We start from the raw sequence: 25,121 nt of genomic DNA on the forward strand, positions 1-25,121 counted from the left end.
ATTGAAGTTGTATATTATTTATTTCTTACATTACTTATAAAAAATTTAAAGTATATCAAATGGATGTTAAATTGATATTTCTAAATGGAGATCTTGAGGAAGAAGTCTATGTTAAGAAACCAGATGGATTTACTATTGATACTTAGAAGGACATGGTTTACCAATTGAAGAAATATGTATATGTATATGTCTCCATCAATGCCAAAGGGGTATATTATTAGAGATGGAGATTTTCATTATTTTGGGAGAAGAATTTTTGCTATAGTATATGGCATTAATATTTTATCATTGATTATAACATATTTATTTATTAGTCAATGTGTCTGTTGGTGATCAATGAAGAGATAGGTTTGATGGAGACACAATGTGATGCACCTATGCTTGAAAATTTTATAGAATGATGTTTTTTGAGTCTACATTCCATGTTTACAATCATGCGTATTTTTGAAATGATTCAACAAAGTTATAGAAGATTTTCTTAAGATTAGTTAATGCTAGTATTTCTTAAGAGTTATTTTAGACAATGGTTGAGTATTTTGATTGGCAAGGTAGATAAGAATTTTGGTTTTCGATTCAAGATACTTCATGAAGACATACATTATTTTTTATATACATATTTCATTAAGGATTATTGGTTTGGAATTCAATTTGAATATTGGATAGAGAAAGTGAATTTTTTTCTAGTTAACTCAATTAAAAAATGTGTTCTTTGTATAATCATGATTATATATTAAGTTTTAGCATATTGATTATTATTTAATGTATTCTATATGAATTCTAACCAACACTTATGGAATCACATTGGTTGATGTAATTTATTTTTATATTAGGTCTCATATTGAGTTGATCTAATATGTATATGATACTTGTATAATGAAATGAATTCATTTGTGAATTTAGTGTGTGCAAATGTATAAGGGTGATCTGATGCAAAGATGCTTATACAAGTTTGGATTTGAGAAAAGATTGGAGTTATTTTAGAAGAGGTATGGATGTAATCTATTATTGTGCTTCAAAGGAATTATATTTTCATAGTTGATGCTACCAGTCAGCTCATTTTAGTGGATTGTTCTCTACATTGAATTATTCTTCACTCTTTGCGCTTTTGTCCTTGTGTAATGGGAGTGTTATCCAATCAAGGTTGTTTCTCTTTTTGTAATAAAGCACTGAACTCTAAGTGGGTGTTTGAATGCATGTGAGATCTTTTTTATAATTTTAACAAGGTTTTATATGTTATAGTACACCATCTTGTGTGTTTAATACCAACCAGGGTGTTTTCCCTTGACTATGGTTTCCTTGAGAACTAAGTAATAGTGTAATGTGATATGATATTATTTTAGTTGTATTGTATTTAAGGTTTAAGATGTGATAAGTTGTTGATGGTTTAATGTTTTGATATCTTCACAATTTTTTCAACCTCGTCCTCCCAGTGATTTGTAGTGCATTGTTATTCCTAATGAATAATTTGTAGAAAAGTAAAGCTTCAATTTTAAAAGGAACCTTGACTCATTTTTTTATTATAATGTTTGCAAGAACCTTTCCTTTATACCAATGACTAGAAAGAATATTTAATATTGAACAATATTGTAATTGTAACTTATTAAAAGGGGGAGGCTCAATATTATTGGCATTTTTGATAGAGCTCAAAATATCCTGTAATATAGAAGACTAATCATCTTCAATAGAAGGTGTCAATAAAATATTTGGAATGTCAAGATATATAGGTTAATTTTATGCTTTCTAGTAAGATATTTTGTAAACTTCAAAGGAACATGATCACCATTTAGACATATATTCAATTGAGAAGAAGCTAAGTTGCAACCACCATCATGATTTAGGACTCATTGTGGTGAAACACTGGATAATGATGAAGGAATTAAATTTTTAATAGTAGTACAAATTGATGATTGATTAGGCTTATCTTCATAATAATAATGTAGGTATGCATCATTAGTCTTTATTGTAGCTACTTTTTTTTTATGAATAAATTTCATAGATTAATGTATGGTATATGGGACTGCACCCATATCATGAATCCAAAGTTTATCTATAATATCCCCACTACTATGATGGAAAAAACCTAAAAATTAATTTTTAGAATCATAATAATAACAAATCTTACTATACTATTCTACCCTTCATCTTAACCCCAGCCTTAAAGATATCTCTAGATCGGATTCCCTAACCCTTAGTTATTCAACTATCTTCTTTAGAGTGCAAAAAGGTTCACACATACATATGTTAATATCATCAAAATATTTTGGCCACTATCGATTTCTCATCTAGCTATTCATATAGGTTACTCATCTCTTTTAGTTGCATGATAGCCATTCATACAAGGATCCCACTTCCCACACTGACACTATGAGGTTTCATTCATTACTCATCTAGCCATTCATATATGGTCATACTAATTTCTTGCACTAGCACAATAGCCATTCATACGAGGATTGCACTAACTTCTAACACTAGCACTATGATGTCCCATCCAACCATTCTTATAAAGACAATCTCAAACTGTACACTAGCACTTAGCCATTCATATAGAGATGATCATAGACTCTACACTGGCACTATGAAAGTTCTATTCATAAGAAATAATATTTTTAGCTTGCTACATATCAACTAATCCTTTGCTTATAATGAACATAATATCAAATTATTATCATTCTTAAATTAATACAAATTTCCAATATCAAAACTTTAAATATCATTTTTATAAATTAGAATATCCTATTTATAAATTTTCATATATATGTTTTCCATATTTATTTACATACCTACCATGTATACAATTACAATTAATCATGCAAGAAACTTAAATATTATATTTCATTTATAAAATTGTGAAAGAAGGAATACATATCATAAGAAACTTAAATACTGTATATAAAAATGAAATAATATAATTTTATATAAAAACACATTCATACCTTATGTCTACTTTTATATTTAATAACACAACTTCATTTAATTTAATTTAGTAATGAAATACAAGCATACCTTTCTTACCCTCTAAGTCCACTCACTTGCACCTTAATCCAAGTAATATCTACACTTATAATATCTTGAAATAAATTTCATTGCAACACCTTACACATTTTCTCCTTAGAATGATTAATGACTTCATTTTTTTGGGATGCTTTTGCTTTATTTTCAAATCATTCGATGTCCCTTCTAAATTAATATCTAAGGTCTCTTTGATGACTAGGATGACCTCTTTTGTTTTGATTCTCCTTCCATTTTTCATGTATTATTTTTCTTTTATTTGTTCTATATCCACATGGGCATTTGTATTTTTTCATTAACCATTTGACTTGACATTTAGCATGGTCTCCATGTAAATTAACACCCGCTCATTCTTTCTTGCATGTTATTTAATTATCTTTCCTTTTATATCTATCCCTTTATATTTTATTTGACCACATCTTATATGTAGTGAGTCTTGACACATCATGATCTTTAGAAGGGTCCCCTTTATTTCTTGCTTATAACATGGTTATTTAATATTTATTTATTAAATAGTTTTTCTCCCTTGTGATTAATTAGTAGCTAATATTATTAGTTATTGAATAGTTTCTTCAATATTATTTCATCTTGATTTATAAGTAATACATATTGATGTTTAGGTTAATGCAAAAATAAGTTTTGAAAGGACCTAAAACCCTTTAACAAAAGCTAAAGATCAACATTAAGCACTATCAGGTTTTACAAGGACCTAAAACCTAAAGATCACCGACAAACATAAAAAACCAAGTTTTACAGGGACTTGAAACCACAAGAGTAAACTAAACAAAAAAAAACCCAAGTTTTACAAGGAATTGGAACCTAAAGTTTAAACAAAAAGCTAGAAATAAAAACACAGAACCAATAACACAACACAGACCAACACCCAATACACCAATGACCCTAACCAGCTCCTACAACAACTCTTTAAGGATATTCACTACCTCCTTACCTGCCTTCACAGTACTCTGGATAATATCAACCATGGCAGAAATAGGAGCTGTTAGTTTATGGTGACTGATTAGGGAAGTACAATACATACTTCATAAATTCTTTGGCTAACATGTTGTAACCCTAAAGTGGAATAAAGTTACTTGTATAAAAGGGCTTAGGGTTAGGTATCTTTGATAAGGTGTGATGCGAAAATTGCTTCTAGCAGCAGTATTGAGTTGTAAGGGATTATAGATTGTAATTAGGTTATAATCATTGGATCGTAATAATATTGGACTTGTTGTTTGGTGGATGTAGCCAAGGGTTTGGGTGAACCACGTTACATCTTGGTGTCTTGTGTTCTTCTTTGTGTTATCTATTATTTTTTGGTATTATTTATGTACATGGTGTTCGTCGCATGCGCTTCGCTCTTCGTCCTTGCCTAATCCACCTTTCCAGGCTAGCATCACCCTCCTGCTATGACTGATCTAACAAGCCTGACATATTTTCACTTGCACACTTCTTGTAAATTCTCAATATATCCAACAACCACATTCTACTCTTCACCTTGCCTTGTTCCATTCCCATGATATCTGCTTACTTATAGCTATCACTCACTTGAAACTTGTTTTGTCCTAAGTATTCCACATATCCACTCTTCGCATCCTACTGCACTAGTACCTAGTACACTTGACCCTTGGCATTAATATTCAGTCACCCAAATCCTTATCAATGCCCACCAACCATTAGATTTTGCTGCTAAATCACCACTGACACATCCCATGCTTTCTCATCCACCTTGTATAATAGTTGCTCCCTGGAAAAACTAAACAAACTCGATACTATTACAAACAACTAGAAGCATGCCTGGTTCATGAATAATGGTTTTCTATGCTATCATGTGCTTTTAGTACCTCAATGATGTGTTTGACTAGAGGTACCAAGATGAAGTCATGATATTTTTATTAGTTTTTCACTGTTTAACTCCTATGATCCTTTGGTTTCACATATTATTCATGTCCACTTATAAGTGCCTCCTCTCAGATGGAACACCATGTTTACCTTGACCAATTTTGTGTGCTATCTTAGGTGAGGTCTTTTATTTGACATGTGACTATTTGCGTGCTTTTTTAATTATCTTACGGCTATAGCTTCTATTTCTTAGTGGTTGTCATGTTTTCTTGAACATTATTCCTCTTTGCTGGTACTTCTCAGCATGACATAGTATTCATATCACTATAGTTGAGCTAGTGGTGGTTGTACTTAGTCACTTTTTATCACAAGCTCTATGATGACAATTAGTTTGCATCTTTTTTTAAAAAGAAGTGACAATTAGTTGTACTAGTTTGCATTTTCATCTTGGGTTCCTTGAAAACAAATGGTTGGCACATAAATCAGGATGCAATTCACCAGTATTAATCAACAACTTCACAACTGGTTATCAAAAAGTGGACAACAACATCAACATTAACCTCAAGATGAGCTTTGATGCACTCAACTATTATGGACTTTGTCTCTTCATCCCATCTACACCAGTATTTCACTTCATGAATTCACCTTTCCACTCCACTCATTGCATTAGGTGGCCTTCGAATCTCAGACAATTCTAGTCCCTACCAAATTTCACCACCTCATCGGCTACCTTGCGTCACCTTTGAATGTCAAACAATCTCATTTAACCACCTTCCATTTCATCTCATTCATTGCATCATCTTTTCTCATCCTCCATCTCCTTCATTTTACCATTTCATCCATTCATTTCATGGCTTTTGAATCTCAAAAGTTGACACTCCACCTTAGAGCCTTTGAATCTCAAAAAATTTCATTTCCTTCCATTTTTCACCTTCACTCACCCCTCATTTTTCGTGTCCCATTTTATCACATTTTCTTTTATCCTTTCATCTCCTTTCATCCCATCCATGCCCTTAGACATTTCATTTAACTTCATTATTCCATATCATCCTATCATATATCACTTTGTTGCATTACATCACATGTCATGTCATTTCATTTTCATCCTGGTACCTATTTCAATCCATTACCTATCACATTCCATTTCATTTCAATACCCCTTTCATTTCATTTCATTAACTATCATGTCCTCACTTATCATTTCATTTCATTGCCCATTTCATTTCATTACCTATCATGTCATCACATATCATTTCATTTCGTTACCTATTTCCACCCATTACCTATTACATTGCATTTCATTTTATTACTCATTTCATTTCATTTCATTTTCATTTCATTACTCACATATCATTTCATTTCATTACATATTCCATTTCATTTTCATTTCATTTCTCATTTCATTTCATTTCGTTAGATGTTCCATTTCATTTTCATTTCAATACTCACATATCATTTCATTTCGTTACATATTCCATTTCATTTTCATTTCATTACTCATTTCATTTCATTTCGTTACATATTCCATTTCATTTTCATTTCATTTCATTACATATTCCATTTCATTATCATTTCATTACTCATTTCATTTTCATTTCATTACTCATTTCATTTCATTTCATTACACATTTCATTTCATTACTCATTTCATTTCATTTCGTTACATCTTTCATTTTATTTTCATTTCATTACTCATTTCATTTTATTTCGTTACATATTCCATTTCATTTTCATTTCATTACTCATTTCATTTCATTTCGCTACACATTCCATTTCAAATTTCATTTCATCATCATTTCATTACCTGTTTCATTTTATTTTATCTCATCTCATTACATCACACTGTATGTCATCATATATCATTTCTTTTCCACAATTTTTATCACATCTTATTACATTACCATGACATTCACCTCATTTTCCCACTTCATTCCATTACATTACATTACAAATCATTTTCATTAGCTCATGTTATATTTCATTATATCACATTTTATTATTTCATTTCATCCAATTTCATTACATCACATTCTATTCCACCACATTTCATTTCCTGTCATTACATTCATAGTACCACATCACATTTTCATCACATCATCAATGACATACCATCTATTCTAACTCATGATCTATCTACATTCATCATTCATAGATATATACACATCCACATCCACTTCTACCATCATCGTCAAATCAAACAATCACATGCATATGTAAGTCCATGATATAACAAGTACACACATCTAAAACATCAATAAGCTCAGATATCTCATAAAGAAACATGACAATCATACAGTCCATCAAAAGGCTAAAATCACATGAATATCAGATAAAATGCATCAACATGAACATCACATGATCATATAACATGGATGTTGATAAATCAAGGATCAACTAAGTACATCAGAATGAATGTCTAGTGAACATCAAATGAATAATCATACATAACAAAGAATGAGGCCACAATACATAATATACACTCATCCATGTGGGGGTGCTTGATTTGATGGTCCCTTCTCACTAGGGGCACCTATATCCTCTCGCCATGCCTGCTCTGTTGCATCTATTGTGCAACTGGTCCAATCACAACAGTCTAACTCAATGATGCCCCATCTGTCCTCAGTGGTAGTGGTGGCCCTGGTGTCATCACCAGTATGAATGTCTGTAAGGTACTCAACACCTCACCCATCCGAGCCTCTATAGCACTCATCCAAGCCTCCAAATTAGTTGATCCTTCTAACCACCCTAGTGGTGGTTGTGCCTCTGGTAATACTGGCTACTATACCTATGATTGTGCATCTGGTGGATCTCTGATAGGACCATGCACTTATGGTCTCTATCAGTGGACAAATTGTACATCCTCTAGCAATCTTTCCCTCACTTGCTAACCAACCATCCCTCCTCTCACCTATGCACCACCCTAGCCATAGATACCTCCGACCCTCCCTACACCCATCAGTCCCTGCACTGGGCCTCATGCCACTCCCCTCTATGGTAACACCACAGCTACTATGCCTCACCTCCCCTATGCTCTGATCTTGGCTCATCATCTCCCTCTGCTTCTCCCTAGACCACCCTCATCACCATCTTCCTCTCCCCCACTCAATGACTCATCAATCCCCAAAATTTTCTCAGTCGGGTCTATGTATCTAGGGAATGGATGATCTCGAAAGCATCGTGCATAATCCCACTCCATCCTTGCATCTTCCACCCCATCCTATAAGGCCCAAGGTTGTGGTTTGTCTATCATTTCTAAAAAGGCCTCCAAACAAGCCTCATACTCTAGAGTTGGTCCCCACACTGCTCTCTTTGACTATACCCAGGCATAATGTGCAATCTCTTATGGCATGCCCTACCATTGACCAAACTGCCTTGCCACCCTCCGAAAACAAAACTGCTCTATCACAGCTGCAACATGATTGAGTAGATACCTCAACCCAAAAAAGTACACCATCTCATCATCATCCTCTGCCCATGGCTCTGTGAACCTATATGGTCTCCACATCACCTCATCAATATCATCTAAAACCTACCGCCAATACTTCATCTTGGCCAAATGGGGCTATATGACCAAACTGGAATAAGTATACATATATCGCATACCCTATGGCCATTGTCGCACACACACTGGATGCGTAATGGGTAGATGCTCCCATGTCCATAACTATAACAAAATGACTGTTGATGATAGTGACAAGGCTCTAGAATACATGACCTGATGTAAATCATGATATAGGTGAGCCAAAATGCAACTACCCCATGCAAATCTATGTGGTCAGTCAATCATATCCTGTATCAGTCAGCCCCATCCAACTAGACACCCTCACCCTCGATGGTCTAGCAATAGAGATCCTTTTATCAACCTAGCCAACAATGCCAACAATGCATCATACTGTAACATCTGAAACTAGGACACACTATCATCACCAATACTGTCATCCCAGAACAAGTCTTGCAATGTAGCACCATCAATAGTCTAATCATAATATACCAAATCCCCCATGGTTGAGATTTAGAAAATCCTATATACATTCTCAGGAGTCCCTGCCATCTTCCCCATCAACAAATGAAATATGTTGTGGTTTGAGTGCCATTGCTTGGCCACCGCTGTCAATAATCCACTGTTCACTTAGAATTGGGGCATTTTTAATAAATATGTGAAATTGAATCCATCTATCACCTACCTATCTACGTCAGACAGTCAGCTCGCTTCCTCTAATGGCCATGGATAGAGTCCTTGTACCATGAGCTTTCACCCACACACTTGTTATTCATTAAACAAAAATAATGCGTCAGTTTTTCATCACAAAGTGATCATCGAACATCAATCTCATAGCTATATCTAGCTTTCTATCTACTAGTTCTATCTTGGACTTATTACTCATCCTTCTCTATCTTGAGTTGGACTAGCTTGTCTTCCCTACTGTGTATCCTAAGTTGGGGCATCACCTATCTATATTTAGATTGATCCTACAACATCACTTCACAAATAACTAACCACTATTGTCTACTTGTTATGCCCATCCCCAGATGATAGATTGAGAATCTAGTCTTTGGCATTATCCTATGCTCAACAGAGGACCTACACCCAATTTTCACCCTTCGATAATCTTCTGCACCATTTCCTAAGCCATATGTGCTAACAAATTAGTTGAATGTGATACAACATGTAAATGTGCTACCATATTATTCAAAATTGCTATTTTATGTCTTATAAGTGCTATACAATTTATATGTGCTACTACGTAGTCATATGTGCTATTTCATCAATTGTAAGTGCTATTTTATTCAAATGCACTCAAACATGTTCTATTTGCACTATCATACCTATCGAATGCACTGTTTCCTTAGACGTGCTACAACATTTGCTATATGCACTATAATAGCTAGCACATGCACTATTTCATTCAAATGTGCTACAACAGTGGCCATATGCACTATTGCCCCTCTCATATGCACTATTTTACTCAAGTGCACTATCAAATCTTGTGTATGTGCTACAAAACTACTATATGCACTAAGCCGTTTAAAAACTAGGGTTTTTATATGCACTAAATCGCCTTGTGAATGCACTAAAACACCATTCAAATGTGCTAAAAAAATTCATATGTGCTACAAGATCCTTCAAATGCGCAAAACTGCTAAAACTACCACATTTACCCTAAAAATCTACACAAAACCTCAAAAACACAGGAAAACATGCTAAATCTCAAACATAGAGGATCTTGATGACTTACCAGGGCACCATCGTCTACTGGCCACTCATACTGACAACCCCTTTTGAATCTATGCTCTTGTAATGGAACCACTATCCTCGCTGAACTAGAGCTCCAAATCACCAAATGCAAAAAGGGAGAGTGAAAATGACAAGGGTAAAAGGTCTTTTAAACCTATTTAACCCCCTCGCCAAGGGGCATTTATATCGCCTTTTCACCCTACTTACCCACTATTGGCATTTTTTGGCTCACCAAAATGAATTGGGTATTGTATCAAACCAATCTAACTATCTTGTTTCGCTAATCTCCCATCACGTCAGAAATAAAATTGGAACCTACTCAACTTTTACACTTCCATACTTTCTTCCAATTTCATTTTTGAGGGGGCAATATATCTGTATTAAACTGGGGCATCCAAGCTGGGGCATAAAATTTTTTTAAACATAAAAAATGCCCTACCCCTACCAAAAATTTTCAAACATCAAGTCTACCAAAACTGAGATATGCAAACAAAAATATTGCAACACCAAATCAACATCGCAATCAAATCATCAAATCAAATGCCAATCAAATCAACGACAATTAAAACATCAAATCATCAATGATCAGACATCAAACCATCAACAGATAGACACCAAGATGACAACAAAATGTCAAAATATCATCGAACAAACATCCAATCATCAAAAGCTGACCTAAAATTAGAAAATCAAGACAATATTTGAACTAATATGCTTAGCATATTAGCTCAAAGAGAGGCATTTGTAGACACCCAAAAATTGGCAAAGGCCTAAATCACGCAATTCTGATCAATCAATGTAAATTAAAGAGAAAATCAGAAGAAATACAACAGACTTTCAAATCAAAAATCACATCAGGTCATTAATCACCTATCAAATTGACAAGACCTAAATCAACTTTAAAGGAGGCTACAAATAATTCAAATTCATAAAATGAAACTCAAAAAAATAAGGAAAAAGAAAAAAATGTTGAAAATAAATAAGACATTTATTAAATCAATAAAATCATTTATCCTCACAAGATTGAAAATCTTCGTTTTTCATTTTAAAAGAATTAGAAATATCCTCAAAATCAAGTCTGTTGGACTCTTCCTCCTAGTCTCTAATGAGATATTTTCAATTTCAGTTTCACCCCTAGTCAAAGGTGAAAATCCTAATTCTTACCCCAATCCCTTCCAAAATCCTATAAATAGGAGGGAAATCTAAGAGGCAAGGGACCCAAGTTTTTTATGCATCTACACAATAGGCACATTTGAACTCATAATTTTAGCATTTTCATTGTAGTAAGTTCATAACATTTTAGCATCATTTTGTGTCATTTAGCATCATTTATTGCATGTTAGTTCATAGCATGATCATTTCAAGAGCATTTCTAGGAGTTGTATTTCACATATAATCTGTATTTTAGTCATAGATCTTGCATGTTTTTATTGTAGATCTACATTCTAAGCATATTCCCATTCTAGAACTGTTACTAAGATGTTAGTCTGAGAGTTATTTTAGTAGTTGTAGTTAGGGAAACATGAGAAACTTGTAGAGATTACATTCTGATGATGATATCTTGGGTCTAGTATAGTTCATCATCAGTCTATTTGCATACTACACTAAAGTTTCATGAATACACATTCACACCGTGTACACATAGCATGATCATTTCAAGAGCATTTCTAGGAGTTGTATTTCACATATAATCTACATTTTAGTCATAGATCTTGCATGGTTACATTGTAGATCTGCATTCTAAGCATATTCCCATTCTAGAACTCTCACTAAGATGCTGGTTTGAGAGCTATTTTAGTAGTTGTAGTTAGGGAAACATGAGACACTCGTAGAGATTACATTTTGATGATGATATCTTGGGTCTAGTATAGTTCATCATTAGTCTATTTGCATACTACACTAAAGTTTCATGAATACGTGTTCACATCGTGTACAAAATGGTGCCCCATGATGGTAGGGTGCCATTTTACCCACCACCATGGGGCACCATTTTGTACATGGTGTGAATGCATATTCATGAAACTTTAGTGTAATATGCAAATAGACTGACGATGAACTATACTAGACCCAAGATATCATCATCAGAATGTAATCTCTACGAGCGTCTCATGTTTCCCTAACTAAAATTGCTAAAATAGCTCTCAGACTAGCATCTTAGAAACAATTTTAGAATGAGAGTATGCTTAGAATGCATATCTACAATGAAAACATGCAAGATCTATGACTAAAATGCAGATTATATGTGAAATACAACTCCTAAAAATGCTCTTGAAATGATCATGCTATGAACTAACATGTAACAAATGATGTTAAATGACACAAAATGATACTAAAATGCTATGAACATACTACAATGAAAATGCTAAAATGATGAGTTCAAATGTGCCTATAGTGTAGATGCATAAAAAACTTGGGTCCCTTGCCTCTTAGATTTCCCTCCTATTTATAGGATTTCAGAAGGGGTTGGGGTAAGATTCAAGATTTTCACCTTTGACTGGGGGTGAAAGTGAAACTGAAAATATCTCATAAGAGACCAAGAGGAAGAGTCCAATAGACTTGATTTTGAGGATAATCGAGGATATTTCTAATTATTTTAAAATGTAAAAGGGAGATTTTCAATCTTGTGAGGATAAATGATTTTATTGATTTAATAAATGTCTTATTTATTTTCAACACTTTTTTGTCTTTTTTCTCCTCCTTTAAAGTTGATTTAGGTCTTGTCAATTTGATAGGTGATTAATGACCTCATGTGATTTTTGATTTGAAAGTCTATTGTATTTCTTTTGATTTTCTCTTTGATTTGCACTGATTGATCATAATTGCATGATTTAGGTCTTTGCCATTTTTTGGGTGTCTAAAATTTATATTTGCATGTAATTGTTATTTTTGTCTGAGGTTAATCCTAACAAGTGGTGTTAGAGCGAGGTTGTTTTTTTAGTTATCCTTTGTAGGAAAGTCTCACAGTTGAGTGGGAGCGATGGAAGAAGAGGTAGAATGATTGAAAGAGGAAATAATTCCAAAAATTGTGGGAAATCAAGAGGAAAGTCAAAGGGGAAGAGGTCTCAATCCAGAGGACCAAGAGATTGTTGATACTATGGGAAACCAGGGCATAAGAAGAAAGATTACTAGACTAGAAAGAACAATGAAGAAGATAACCCAGAAGGGAACACTAAGGAAAATGTGGTAAGTAAAAAATATGAAGAGGATGTTTTGATTTTGTCTTTAGAAAGTGTTGATGATTCATGGGTTTTAGATTCTGGTGCTTCATTTCATGCTACACCTCATAGAGGTTATTTCATTGATTATGTCCAAGGAGATTTTGGGCTTGTTTATTTGGGTTAAAATAAACCTTGTCAGATTGTTGGAAAGGGAAAAGTTAAGATTAAGCTGCAGAATGGGAATCCTTGGCTACTACATGAGGTAATACATGTTCCAAGGCTGAGTAGGAATTTAATTTCAGTAGGGAAACTTGGTGATGAGGGTTGTGCAGTTACTTTTAATGATAAAAATTGGAAAGTTTCAAAAGGTTCCCTTGTAGTAGCAAAAGGTGTGAAAGTAGGACCTTATATCTTTATATAGGTCATACTGTTCCTTCTACTTTGATTGTTTCAAAGAAAAATGAATGTTCAGGAACAATTGCTGTAGTTGAGCAGGGAGAACGAACAGTTGTTATAGATTATGATACAATGCTATGGCACAAAAAACTTGGGCACATGAGTGAGAAAGGTATGAAATTACTTCATTCAAAGAAAGTTTTACCAAGTCTAAAATGTGTTAATATGGATTTCTGTAAAAGTTGTGTGTATGGAAAACAAAAGAGAGTTAGTTTTGTGAAGACTAGGAAGGAAAGTAAAAGCAAGGATTAGAGCTTGTGCATACAGATGTATTAGGACCAACTCATGTATCTTCCTTTGGTGGCCCTCATTATTATGTTAAATTTATTAATGATGCAACTAGAAAAGTATGGGTTTATTTTCTTAGACAAAAATATGATGTATTTCAAACTTTTAGGAAATGGAAATGCTTGGTTGAAAATGAGATTGGTAAGAAATTAAAATGTCTCAGATCTGATAATGGTGGTGAGTATTATAGTCATGAATTTGAAGATTATTGCTACACTAATTGTATTCATAAATAGAAAATTGTTCCAAGGACTCTACAGGAAAATGGAGTGGCTAAACGCATGAATTGGACAATAATGGACCGTGCAAGGAGCATGAGGTTACATGCTAGGTTACCCTTAAACATGTGGGTGGAGGCTATAAATACTGCTATATATTTGATTAATAGAGATACCTCTACTCCTTTGGGTTGTGGTATTCTAGAGGAAGCATGGACTGGGAAGAAGGTGGGTTATTCTTTTCTCAAGACCTTTGGTTGTGAAGCATTTGCTCATATAGATTCTAAAAATAGAACCAAGCTAGAAGCTAAATCAAAGAAATGTGTATTTTTTGGATATGACATTGATGAATTTGGCTATAGGCTTTGGGATTTTGAAAATTGAAAAATTGTAAGAAGCAGGGATGTCATATTCAATGAGAAAGTGTTGTACAAAGATCTATTGCAACAACATGAGAAGAAATAAGATGATTATGTAGTACTAGATGAAACTCCAAAAGATGATGTTCCAACACTTATGATGTGATACAACTGCAACAACAAATACCACATTCTCCCTCTTTGTATTCTTTTTACTTACTAATACTAGTGAACCAAAATGTTATGATGAAGCTGTGTAGGTGGATACTAAGATTCAGTGGGAGTCTACAATGGCAGACAAAATGGACTCCTTACTAAAAAATAAAACTTGGGATTTATGCAAGTTGCCTGCAGGTAAACGGGCTTTACAGAATAAATGGGTTTACAGGTTGAAAGAAGAGGATGGAGCTAAGACACGATTTAAAGCCAGGTTAGTTGTAAAAGGATTTGCATAGGAAAAGGGCATTGATTTTGATTATATATTCTTCCTATTTTAAAATGACTTCTATCCATACTATTTTAGGTATTGTGGCTACTCAAGATTTGCATTTGGAACTGCTTGATTTAAAACAACTTTTCTTCATGGTGATTTGGAAAAAGAGATATATATGTCACAAACATAGGGATTTGAGGTCAAAGGTAAGGAGAACTTAGTGTGCAAATTGAAGAAAAGTTTATATTGCTTGAAGAAAGCACCTCGTTAATGGTATCTAAAATTTGACAATTTTATGCATAAGCATGGATATAGTAGGTGTCATTCAAACCATTATGTTTATTTTAAGAGGTTGGATGATGGTAGCTACATTATTTTATGTTTATATTTTGATGATATGCTTGTAGATGGGTCTAACATGGATCATATTAAGTGGCTAGTATGCCAGTTAACACATGCATTTTCTATGAAGGATTTGGGGGCAACAAAACAAATTCTTGGTATGAAGATTTGCAGAGATAGGAAGAACAAAAAAATTGAATTGATCTCAGGCTGATTATATTTTGAAGGTGCTGTAACATTTCTCTATGGAGAATGCTAAAGTTGCCAACACACCTTTACTTGGTCATTTGAAGTTGACTAAGGAGATGTGTCCAAAGGCACAAGAAGAGGAGGATATGATGTCCAAGGTATCTTATGCTTTAGTTGTAAGAAGCTTGATGTATGCTATGGTATGTACAAAGCTAGATATTGCACATGCAGTGGGAGTCATTAGTAGGTATATGAGTCATGCAAGAATTGAGCATTGTAATGCAGTCAAATTGATTCTTAGATATTTGAGAGAAACATCCAGTAAGTGTTTACACTTTGGGGGATCTACTATTGATTTACAAGGATATGTTGACTTAGATTTGTTAGGGGATATTGATACCAAGAAAAATACTATAGGTTATGTATTCACTATTGGTGGGACAACTGTGATATGGGTGTCTAAGTTACAGAAAGTGAAAGCTTTATCCACTATAGAGGTAGAGTATGTTGCTACTACAGAGGTAGCCAAGGAGATGACATGGCTTTAGTTCTTCTTAGAAGAATTGAGACATCCACAAAAGGATAATTATTTGTTTAGAGATAGTCATAGTGCCATTCATCTTGCAAATAATTTTGCTCTACATTCAAAGATAAAACACATTTAGTCATGGTACCATTTTATTCGGTCAATTTTGGATGATGAACAGTTAAAGTTGGACAAGATACATACAACTGATAATCCAACAGATATGTTTACAAAGGTAGTGACAAGGGGGAAGCTAAACTCCTCTTCAATTTTGGTTGGCCTTCTAGACTGAATAGGATTAAAGAACAATAGAGTCTGGGATGGTTTGATCTAGTGGGAGCCCCATGTGGTAGCGGTATAGCTACAAGATTAGTCTCCAAGTGGGAGATTGTTAGTTTATGGTGATTGATTAGGGAAGTACTATAAATACTTCAAAAATTCTTTGGCCGACATATTTTAACCCTAAAGAAACAACAAATTACTTGTATAAAAGGGCTTAGGGTTAGGTATCTTTGATAAGGTGTGATGCAAAAATTGCTTCTTGTGGCGGTATTGAGCTGTAAAGGATTATGGATTGTAGTCAGGTTGTAATCACTGGATCATAATAATATTGGTCTTACTATTTGGTGGACGTAGCTCAGAGTTTGGGTGAACCGTGTTAAATCTTGGTTACTTGTGTTCTTCTATGTGTGATCTATTATTTTTTGATATTATTTATATTTGCATGTAATTGTTATTTCTATTTGAGGTTAATCCTTATAGGAGCCTCATTAGCCTTTTTCTTCATACTCTTCATAGTCCTCTTACTTGGACCTCTTAGACTATTCACCCCAATAGTATCTGGAGACATAATCTCCTCATTTCTTTTCTTTCTCAAACTGGCCGCCACAACACATAAATTGGAGGTAACAAGCTCCATCCTTTGTCCACTATCCTTTATTAGTTGATGGAGTTCCTACTCATACTCCTTTAGTTTTTTGAGAATATTACCAACTTGTGTTTCAAGATGGGCTCTCATAACACATATTGATGTTATCTTTATATTAATTGATTAATTGATAATATTTATAATATAGTTTATTTTTAAATATTGGCATTGATAGAGTGGATTACATATATACCTATATTACATTCTTATCTTAATCAAGGTTCATTACACTATCTAGAAGAAAATTATATTACAAAGTACCCAATATTACATGTATCAAAGATGGTAAAGTAACGAGTCCAAGATGCAAAGGTATAATTATTATGATTAGAGATTTTTGACCAACATAATTGAACCCATGAATTGATAGAGAAGAAGTTTCAAGAGAAATTGGATCCATTTTGATCTTAGGGAAAAGATCAATACTATAAACATTGAGTTCTAAACCAATACAAATGAGAGTTCATCTAAGACAAATATCACTCTCAAAAGGAACTATCAATAGAACCATCTTGATCTTGTATTTTTAGTAGATGGAATTTCATATTGATGGAATGTAATCTCTAAATTATTAGATCTTATATAATCCAATAAATAATTTTCATCACCAAGTCTAGTGGAATATGGTACAAGTACATTTTGTAGAGACACCTAAAACATATTATGATAAAAGGAGATAAGTTTGAAAGAGATCCTGGAGAGAAATCTTAGTGATGGTAACATGAAATTGCTAGATAGGATGAAACTCTACTAGGGATTCAAAAAATGCTTTAGGATTAGATGAATAATAGGTTGATAATATATAATATCAATTCTTTAATTAATTCTAGTAGCATGATAAGTATGATCTAATTTTTGATAATTAGTTTGATTTATGAAATGATAAGAAACATAGAAGTTACATTGCAACTCATGCATATATTGATATACAAAACCAGTACAAAGAAAATTTGACTAGCACAACCAAGGGATTAAGGGATTTAATATATGATTTATGCCCCTATGGGATCTTTATTCCTTTGCTATAGTTATTTGGAAATGATAGATATGATGTAATAAAGTAAGTGTAAGGGAAAAGAAGTAAGAACACATGCACCTAGATATAAGATACATAAAATGGTACATTGAATCTAAATTTCAAAAGTCAAAGTCTTAGAACCTCTTGTAACTTCGGATCTAGAAAATAAGGACCTATAATTTTCCATTCATTAAGGTTCATTGAAAGTTGGGAGGACTAAATTGATAATGGTAAATTTTCCCCAAAAATTTGACTTGTTCAGGTAGATATTTCTGCCCATATGTTTAGGGTGGGAATGTCTCTATGTACAAAAGGGATTTATAGATATATAGTTGGATCTGGGATTTTCTACACCTATAAATTTGAGATTTGTGCGTGTTTATTTTTCTATATAGGGGTTTAATAACCCCCAATTTTGGTGATTCCCTCCTCCATAAATATCCTTTGAAATAAATATAATATGTAGTTCTCATGAATCTAGATCTAGTTAAATTTATAAGATCTAAAATACATATGTAAATTCTTAGATATACCCTATGTATGATAGAGTGAAACCATATAATGAAAATGCAATTAATGTATGATTTAATTCAATCATATAACCATGGATATTGAATGGAAACATTCAAATATAAAGAAGATTTATAGATCTAAAAATAACAAGGGATCATATCTAATCCTTGAATGGAAGATTACAAACCAATCTTCTAGCCACCATCTTGATATGTTTTTGGCTCAATGATGATGTTGAAGATGGTGTCTTGAATGTATGTTTTCTTGAGAAAGAATGTAGATCCTTAACAAATGTAGATGTATCCTTCAATAGAAAATCCTCACTTCATGGGATTTTTTCAAATTGGGGATTCAACCTTGAAATTCATTTAATCATTCTAGAATTAAGCATGAGGGTTACTTTTATAGTAAAATTAGGGGATATAATTGAGAGGGCCAATTGTAAATTTGAAAATCTTACAAATATTTTAAGACATGACCTTTTTTCATGCCCCGCCAGGGAACCTGAAAGAACAAGACTAAATATTATTGAGTTTAGTGCTTAATTTTTTTAAAAGCATTTTAATAAACACTATCTCTGTAAAATTGAATACAAAAGTCCTTATAGGTTCCCTAACATTGTTCTTAACAATATTTGTTAGTTTTTCCAAATGTAAGAGTTATGTTTTACTTATCCAACTCAACAAGCATTTCTAAATTGTTACTCATTTAATTTCCTCTAACACTTCTATACTTGAATTAAGCCACCTATGAATTTATGTCCACTTACAATTTCTTACTTTGTTTAGTTTTTAAATACCTGTATTCATTTCTTTGCATTACTCCCTAATCTTAGATCTCATGTAGGAATTAGCCACTTCTAATCAAGTATTTCCACATCTATACTTGTAGAATTTAGGGTGATAACAAGCACTAGATAGCATTCCTAAACATTTACTCATAAGTTCCAAATGATATTTGTATAACTTCCATTTCCAAATTAGGAGCTAACTATATAAACCAAATGCATCTAGTTAACATACAATAAATATAGATTTAAACAATTAATTATACATGTTAACCATATAATATCTTATTTACTAATTAATTTGGTCATTCATTTTCTACCATTAAGAAGAGTACATGGTTCTTTTATTCAGTGCACATTTTATCTTTATCATCTCTTAGCATAAGTAAGCTATAAAATCATCATTATTTAATTAAGAGCTTTGAAAGAGTATGAAATGCTTCTATTTCCCTTCATTTTTTTAGAGATACCTTTTTCCCTTTTGTTGGAATTTAGAATAGGAAAGATAAACTTCTAGGGGGGGGGGGGGGGGTGTTGAATCAATGCTTTAAACTTAAGATTCATCCTTAACACCAAAATATCATTATTCAATCTCTAAGTTAGCTAAAAAATGGTTTACATAGTAGTTTGTGCCAATACAAACAACTATGTCAAAACTGTGTTACTCAACAAATAAAGTCTCTAGTGCTCAGCTAACTTCAATAATGTCACTTGGCATCTGAATGACTCAGCATGCACTTCTTTCTTGGCTCTTGAATCGCTCGTCACATACTATCTACTTGACACTTGAGTGACTTGGCACATGAGTAACTTGGCACTCACTGTTTACTTGGCATGCTCTAACTTGTATGTTGTGCTCAACATATGTTACTTGTTTAGCATGAACTAAGTAAATGACTTAAGTGTATAGACACTCACTAGTCAAAACCATTCTGAGATCAACAATCTTCCCCTTTGACATGAGTTCCAAAAACACTTGGTCATGTATTAATACTCTTATTCTTATGAGCATAACATAATTGAATATTCAACTTCTATACAAAATTTTAAAATATCAAAATTTTGCATCAACTTATACCTTAAAAATATCATAACTCCCTTTGAGTTGTTTGATCTATTATATTTTTTATTCTATATCAAAATCTCTTCTCTTGTGTAGATTTTCCCCAAATGATACTCTTATACTCTTTCATCTACTTCCTACTCTTACTCCCTTTTACTCTCCCACACTTTCTCTCTTTTCTCCCCCATGCTCCCTCATAACTCTTACTCCCCCCTTTTGACATTAATGTCAATGAGGCATACACTAATAGTGTATTTTTCCAAAAAGGATTTATGGACCTCAAGAATAATATTAAGAGTGGCATCCCAATTGTCACAAGCTACCTTGAAAGACTTAATTTGGATGGCCAACTCAACAACAAGGTGTACTAGGTCATCTAATGTAGAAAGATTGGGGTCTTTCTTTATAAGAGTTTCTACATAGCCTAACTCCTTGTGTAGAATCTCCATATGAGGAGTCAATGTATTTTGGATGTTTATTAGTTTAGCCCATATGTTGGCTTCATTTGCAGATAGTGCTTCTAACTGACTTTGGGTTTGCAGCAGGGACTTGAAGTGTTTCTCACTTTGAGCTAGATTCATGGGCAATTTTGCACCTGATGAGTTCATTCCACTTTCCAAGCTCAAGATGTGATTCCTTGTCTCTTGTGTCAAGAGTTTAGGATTACGTAGTTTGGTATATAGAGAGAAAATATTCTCTAGTATCTTCTTCACACAATCTATTTTAGTTGCCAATGCAACTTGCGTAAGTGTTATTTCACTAGATATCTTTTCATTTACTTTACTTTGAAATTTCTTCTCAAACCATTCTAATATTTTGGCATTGGTATCCAAGTCTGTATCACTTACCCTTTCCACTATGTTGGTCAATTATTCAATGATTGGATTTTTTCATCTGGAGTAGGCAGACTGAATGCATCTAAAAAGATGTCTTTAATATCAAACAAAGTTTGTGTTGGTGTAAATTAGTATTTACTATTTACACTTACTTAAGTTTACTTAGGTTAATGCATTATTTTATTATTTTGCATTATTTTATTAGTTTATTTTGTGAGACACTTAGGAGTTTGCACACCTTTTTAAGTTGTCATGTTGACAACACAGGAGTACGCAACTCTATTTTAGCACATGGTGTCTATAACACTGATTTGCGTGTCACACCCTTGTAGACTTATCCTCTCATCACCGCACTTACTTTTGTGCTTAATGGAGGATAACCCATATTTGGTGGACATGTGCCTAGTTGTATGACATATCATGGTGTTGATTTTCGAGGCATTCTAGATGTATCTCAAAGGCCTTTATAAACAGGCACTCCTAGTGTACTCTTAACATTGCATATTGAATGAATATATTGTCATTCTGATCATACTCTCTCTTTCTAGTCTAAAGTTGTGCTTGTATTTGAGTTCTTAGTTCTTGGGTGAATTTTTCCCTTAGGAAAATTCTTACATGGTATTAGAGCTTGGAGATTTTCTCATCACATAGCTGTTTGAGACCACTTGTTGCTTCAACACCTCATCTCGAATCCAGAGTACTATAGAAATTAAGAGCATCTAGAGCTAGATCTAACCTCACCATTGCATCTGGAATGCTGATTCGGTGAAGATAAACTATAAACTTAGCTACCCTTGCCCAAAGTTGACCATGAGGCAATTTTTTCTTGCAAATCCAACCCCAGAGGCCTCGATTTGCAATTTGGGTATGATCATTTTTTGCATATTTAATTGATTTATTTAGATCTCCATCTTATTTCTTTGTAATTTTGTCAGAATTATTTGAATTTTTTTTTTCCCTTTGGGCACTCGACAGAGAATTTTTTATAGCAAAACTAGGTAGTGACAACCCAACTTTACTATTTGGAGGAATTTATTTTTTAATCACAGGTTGTACTATATTCTGCAGGCATCATAGTCCAAATTTTTGGTGTGTACACCCATCGGCCAAAACCTCCACCCACTGGCCTGGCCACCCTTTGCTACCGATAGCTAAGTCTCCACTGGTGGTAGAGTTCCTTCCAACACCGATGGGCCAAGCTTGTTTGTTTAAGAGCCGCAACCACTTTAATTTAAACAGTCCGTAGACTGACCTACGTTGCATGTGGGATTTTTTTTAACAAAATCTGATGGTGAAAAAAGATACCAACTACTACATGTTGAGTCTCTGGCTCAACTTTATATTTTTTGGCAAATGCTGCTCTGCTCTGGTGCATGAAAAACATTTCGGCCACACATTTTAAAGATTTGACACTCTGGCAAAGCAGACGGTAAAATTTTTGGCCAGAACTAAATTTCCTAGCTCATTTTTGCAATTTTATGGTGAGTTTATTCCTGCATGTTCCTCCTTTGAACCTGTGCCACATGGCAAAAGAAGATTCATCGTGACTATACACGGTAGGCATTTAGTGCAGCTGACACATGTTCACCAACGACCACGTCAACTCCTTTTGAAATGCAAGCACATACCTTCTACCATGTAGGACGTCCTTAAGTGACACAAGTATGAACACATCAGTATTTGATGCAAAGCCCTACTTGTGCCATGTCAGTAGCTATACCATACAGAAAACTGAGTCAGCTTGACACATCAACAGGGGCTATTTTTTGCAAATGTCAGCATTTCACTGGGTTAAAATTGATGACTGTTTGACTGTCAAACCTAGTTATTTTATAACTTTTGTGATGGCTATTTGACCATCAAATTTAACATCATAATTTTCCTTCCAGGCCCCTCTTTAGATTGCTTTTCAGTTTGGCAGCTTGACATTGCGAGCCCATAATTCGGACATCCAGACTCTAATTTAGGTGTAATTTTTTTTGAAATTGGGTAGAATTTCTTGAATTTTCTAGTGGTGTGTTGTTTTCTAGTTTTGGTGCAAATATTTTGTAGAAATTATGTTTTTTGATGACTGTACCTGCATAATCCTACATTTTGCAACTTCAAATGCTCTGTACGATGACATCTGGTCACTTTTTTAGGTTCTATTTTTGTTGAAAGTGCATATTTGTTTGTCTACTTTCTAGATCTAAAGTTAGATTCTAGGGTTGTGTGGACCAAAATCTCACTTTCAGAATTAGGCATTTTTCTACATTGTAAAGCTTTGATTCTTTTTCAAAATTGTTGTAAATCTAAGATACAGTGCTTAGTGATAGATTTGGGCCGTAAAAGGTAGTTGTAAAGGAAAAATTAGAAAGTCCACTTTGTTCATTTTGAAAAGTGGCCCATTGTACATGCACTACTTAAAAAGTGCCAAAAGCATCTTTTTTGGGGGGGTCTTTTGATTCAGTGAAAAGGGGGGGTGTGTACTGTGTTCTTGTATATCTCTTTTGTGCTCTTTTCATTTTCTACATCATGGGTTTTAAATGTCCACCTCAAACTTCACACAACTATTCTACATGGAAATATATTGCATGGAGTAGATTAATGGAAAAAAGAAACATTCTTTATGTTGATGGTAAAATTCCTAAGCCTACTGATGCTAAAGAACTCATTGAATGGGAAAGACAAGACCAACACACTTTAGGAGTTATCAGGAGTTGTGTACATGATGATCTCCTCTTTCACATTACCAAATGTTTAGACTCTAAAGAAGCTTGGGACAAACTTGAATCTTTGTATGGTAACATGGATGAAGAAAAGGGATTTTAGATTGAAGATGATCTACTTCTCTTGGATCTAAAGAATTTTGACACAATTTAGGATTATATCATCAAAGCCAATGAGTATAGGGAACTTCTTAAAGATTGTGGAAATCCCATGAAGGATGAAAAGTTGATTCATCACATCTTGAAGAGGCTACCTTCAGAGTATGCTATGTTTGTTTTGAGTTTAAATGCTCATAGGCTAACCATGGGATCTGCTTACCAGAAGCCTTCATTTGATGCATTCACAAAGATGTTGATTGTTGAACAATCTCACTTGATGGATTTATGATTTCTCAAGTCATCAAAGACCAAAGCCTTGGTGGCTAGTGATGAGCACCAATCAAGTCAAGGAGGGAAAAGCAACAAGAAGAAGAAGCAATGGAAGAAAAAAACAAAATCTGAGACACAACAATCCTCCTGACGACAAGGTAGTTCTTCTTCCAACAAGAAGGGAAGTAATTAAAATAAGGAAAAACTCTTTTGTGCATATTGCAAAAAGCCAAATCATGATGAACATCATTGCAAGACAAAAAGAATTGATGAGTTAGAAAATCTACTCAAGAATAATAGAATTCAAGTGCCAGGTACTTCCAAGGATTCTACTCCAACCTCTTTGAAGGATAATGGGCAAGAACTTATGGAAAACACAAGTTCTTCTTCAGAATGGATACTTGACTTCAGTGCCTCTTACCATATGGGTTCTTCAAAGGAAGATTTTTCTTCATTGAAGCAGTCAAAAGTACCATACATCTTCTTGGGAGATGATACTAAAATGGAAGTTGAAGGGAAAGGATATGTGGAAATGGACAATGGGGAATTCAAAGATGTTCTCTACATTCCAAACCTTAGTTCCAATCTCCTATTAGTTTACCAAATTACTCACCTTGGAGATGGTCACAAAGTTGAGTTCCTTCCCAATTCAGTGATGGTGCGAAGTCTAAAAGATGATTCATTGGTTGCAGTGGGGAAAATCAATGATGAAAAGAGGCTTTCTTCCTTCTCCCATTTTGTGCCTAAGTCTCCTTCTCAAGCCTTTTTGACTCACTCTACTTCACAAATCACATTATGGCATGAGCGGTTTGGTCACCTTGACTTCAACAATCTTCAGTAACTTTG

Source organism: Cupressus sempervirens, chromosome 5, assembly GCF_028749045.1.
Source record: "Cupressus sempervirens isolate cs-2001-9-10 chromosome 5, ASM2874904v1, whole genome shotgun sequence".
In the NCBI taxonomy this organism is placed as follows: Eukaryota; Viridiplantae; Streptophyta; class Pinopsida; order Cupressales; family Cupressaceae; genus Cupressus; species Cupressus sempervirens.